This window comes from Sarcophilus harrisii, chromosome 3 (assembly GCF_902635505.1).
Source record: "Sarcophilus harrisii chromosome 3, mSarHar1.11, whole genome shotgun sequence".
Classification (NCBI taxonomy): Eukaryota; Metazoa; Chordata; class Mammalia; order Dasyuromorphia; family Dasyuridae; genus Sarcophilus; species Sarcophilus harrisii.
In genome coordinates, this window is record NC_045428.1 from 468881343 (window position 1) to 468885124 (window position 3782).

At 40.4% G+C, this 3782-nt stretch overlaps 1 pseudogene; it reads left to right on the forward strand.

The window, feature by feature from the left end:
* The first annotated feature begins 700 nt into the window (after positions 1-700).
* Positions 701-2885, forward strand: LOC100924747 (annotated as a pseudogene).
* Positions 2886-3782: the final 897 nt, after the last annotated feature.

Below are 3782 nucleotides of genomic sequence, written 5' to 3' on the forward strand. Positions count from 1 at the left end.
AATAAAGGATCTGAAACTTAACAGCTGGCTGCATTTGAAGTGATTATTGATTTAAACTGAAACTAGGGCTGCCTCCAGAAGCCCCCCAAGAAACCTGCTTTCAGAGAACGATCATATTTTAGAAAAGACCACCATACTTAACACTTAGAAATTCTGTAGCAGCTGTTTTTATGAAGAAACTAGTAGTCATTGCAGTGTGCAATCTAAGAAGTTTTGCATTTTTTTAGCTTTATCTAGAAATATCAATTCAAAACAAAGGATGTAATGAAATATTACCTATGACATAATCTGTTGTAGACCTTAGCTTAAAAAAAAAAAACCAAGGTCTTGCATCTTGGGCCATCTTTAGTCACCCTGATCTATATCTGGCTATTGGACACAGATGGCTCTGGAGGGGAAAGTAAGACTGGTAACCTTGCATAGCCCTCCCCCTCACTTAAATCCCATTAACTTGTAATGTCATGGCATTGCCTCACCGATGTGATCTTTTGAGAACCAAGGACAAACAGTAACAATCACCACCACTACCAAAGTTCAACTTGAACTAAATAGCTAGATCACAAGCTGTTAATTCCCTATGAACTAAGACCACACATCTGTTAGAATCCTTAAAGTGTTAACTCACTGGAATTGATAGAGAAACAATGTTTAAGTTTACACCTTTAAGAGTTCACAAGTCCGGGAGATTCACAAGTCAGGAACCCACAAGAGGAGTCAACCGTTAAGAGATCATATATAAGGCCAAGTAAACCCCTCCAGCTCAGCAGCCGAGAGTGCTAAAAGCAGCTGAAGAAAATGGCGCTGACCAGCTTTTTACCTGCTCCAACTCTGCTTCCTCAGGACCAGTTTGAGGCTGAGGAAAGGGCAAGATCACAGATCAAGGCAGTCTGCCTTGATCTCCTAGAAGAGAACCTCCCCCTTATGGGTATTGGAAAGGATGGATACCTCGTTGGTTAGAGGATTTTGGAGATGGAGGTGCCTTTCCAGAAATACATGTGGCCCAGTACCCATTGGATATGAGAAGAAAGAAAGCGTCCAATGCATTGGCCATTCAGGTGGATGCAGAGGGAAAAATTAAATATGATGCAATTGCTCGACAGGGACAATCAGAAGACAAGGTCATTTATAGCAAATACACTGACCTAGTACCCAAAGAAGTTATGAATGTAGATGGCCCAGACCTGCAAAGACTTGATGAAGAAGCCATTAAAGAGATAATAGAAAAGACAAGGGTAGCTCTGGAGAAATATCTCAGAAGGTTGCTGCTGCTGCTATGCCGTTCGAGCTGCAGATAAACTAGCTCCAGCTCAGTATATCTTGTATACACCATCTCAGCAAGGAGTAGCTTTCAATTCTGGAGCTAAGCAAACAATTATTCGGATAGTGGAAATGCAAGAAGATCCAATGGAGCCTCCAAGATTCAAAATTAAGAAAATTCCTCGTGGGCCTCTCCTCCTCCTGCACCTGTTATGCATTCTCCTAATAGAAAGATGACTGAAAGAGCAGCAAGAATGGAAAATTCCACCTTGTATTTCAAACTGGAAAAATGCAAAGGGCTATACTATTCCATTAGATAAACGTCTGGCTGCTGATGGGAGAGGATTGCAGACAGTCCACATAAATGAAAACTTTGCCAAATTAGCTGAAGCCCTTTACATTGCTGATAGAAAGGCTCATGAGGCAGAGATGCGAGCTCAAGTAGAGAGAAAGATGGCCCAAAAGGAAAAGGAGAAACATGAAGAGAAGCTTCGAGAAATGGCCCAGAAAGCTCGGGAGAAAAGAGCTGGAATCAAGACCCATGTAGAAAAAGAGGATGGTGATGCTTGGAAACGAGATGAAATAAGACATGATAGATGCAAAGAGAGACATGACAAATCTTTCCAGAGCAGCTCCTGATAAGAGGTCAAAATTACAGAGAAATGAAAATCGAGATATCAGTGAAGTCATTGCTCTTGGTGTGCCCAATTCTCGGACTTCCAATGAAGTTCAGTATGACCAGAGACTATTCAACCAAACTAAGGGTATGGACAGTGGTTTTGCTGGTGGAGATGATGAAATTTATAATGTTTATGATCAAGCATGGAGAAGTGGCAGAAACATGGCTCAAAACATCTACAAACCCAGCAAAAATCTGGACAAAGATATGTATTGTGATGACCTAGAAGGCCCCAATAAAGACCAACAGATTTGTTCCTGATAAGGAGTTCTCTGGCTCAGATCGTAGACAGCAAGGCCTTGAAGGACCAGTTCAATTTGAAAATGATCCCTTTGGTCTGGACAAATTTTTGAAAGAAGCTAAACAGCATGGAGGATCTAAAAGACCCTCAGACAGCAGCTGCTCTAAGGAACATGAACATGAAGGCAAGAAGAGGAGGAAGGAGTGAGTAGGGTAGCCTCTCAGAATGAACTATTATCCTTACTGGGATGACAGTGGTCATTGGGGAATTCTATTGTAAACGGTCAGGATGAAAACCAAATCTGGGATTGTAGATACCACTACTTTTTATTCCTGGGGCTGGGGGAAAGGGAAGTATACTGTAAACTAGTCTGTTTTTAAGGGGGTGGGCCATATTCTCAGTGTAAGGTTTGTTTCCCCCTCTGCAAAGCCACCTTTCCCAACTCCATTAACATTGACAGAAGCTCCATACTACTCACCCATACCAAATTAAGACGATTTTATCTTTAGTGACATAAGTTTTGGTGGATTAACATTTCATAGTAGAATTAGTCTTGTACATCAAGTTTGTCACCAACCACACTGAGTAGTTGGTAGGGTAAGGTTTCTTCACATTATGGAGTTTGTCCACTGCTTGTTCAATGTTTGCCCCCATTATGTGTTTTGTCTGGTTTTAATTTGGAATGGGAGAGTTGGCTTCTGTGTAATTCAACTGTTAAATAAAACATTCAGATTAAAAAAAGAGAGATCATATATTTGTACTCTTAGAGCCAACAGTCAAGTGGAGAAGTCAGTTTGGGAGATTGACAAAGCCAGGATTCAGGCAGGAGATTCAGCAAGATGGGGCGCTGGCAAAGGATGGACAGAAGCAGCTACAACCAAAGAACACTGGGAAATGAATATAAATTGTTGCATTTTTGTTTTTCTTCCCAGGTTATTTTTACCTGCTGAATACAATTCTTCCTGTGCAACAAGAACCGTTTGGTTCTGCACACATGTATCTAGGATATACTGCAACATATTTAACATATAAGACTGCTTACCATCTGGGGGAGGGGTGGAGCAAGGGAGGGGAAAAAGCCGGAAGAGAAGAGAGTGCAAGGGATAATGTTGTTTAAAAAAAAAAAAAAAAATTGCCCAGGCATGGGTTCTGCCAATAAAAAGTTAATTTAAAAAAAAGTGAATAAAAATGTCCTCGATTTAAGTAAAAAATGGGAAAAAAAAGGAATTGCTTGCTTCAGATTAGTAGTCTGAGATATATGGACTGCTAAATAATTACTCCAAACATCCAAGTCATTGAAGTGTGCGATTTGAGCTGTAACTTTTGCACATTTCCTTGTATTATATCATTCAGAAAGTCCAAACTAAACTAAATCAAAGGGGGAAAACAATGAAATATGCATGTAAGGCACCCCCCACTTAGGGTTCAGTTAGAAGAACTAAGGAAATGTGGGTAAAATAACAGGTCATATATATTTTATTATTGGACTCACTTTCAGCAAGTACCCTTGTACAGATACTATCTTCTGCAAATGTGAAGGTGAAGTTTGAGTCACTGCTTAAAACAACGTGGAAAGCAGCTCTACCTGCAATAGGCCTTTTAGCA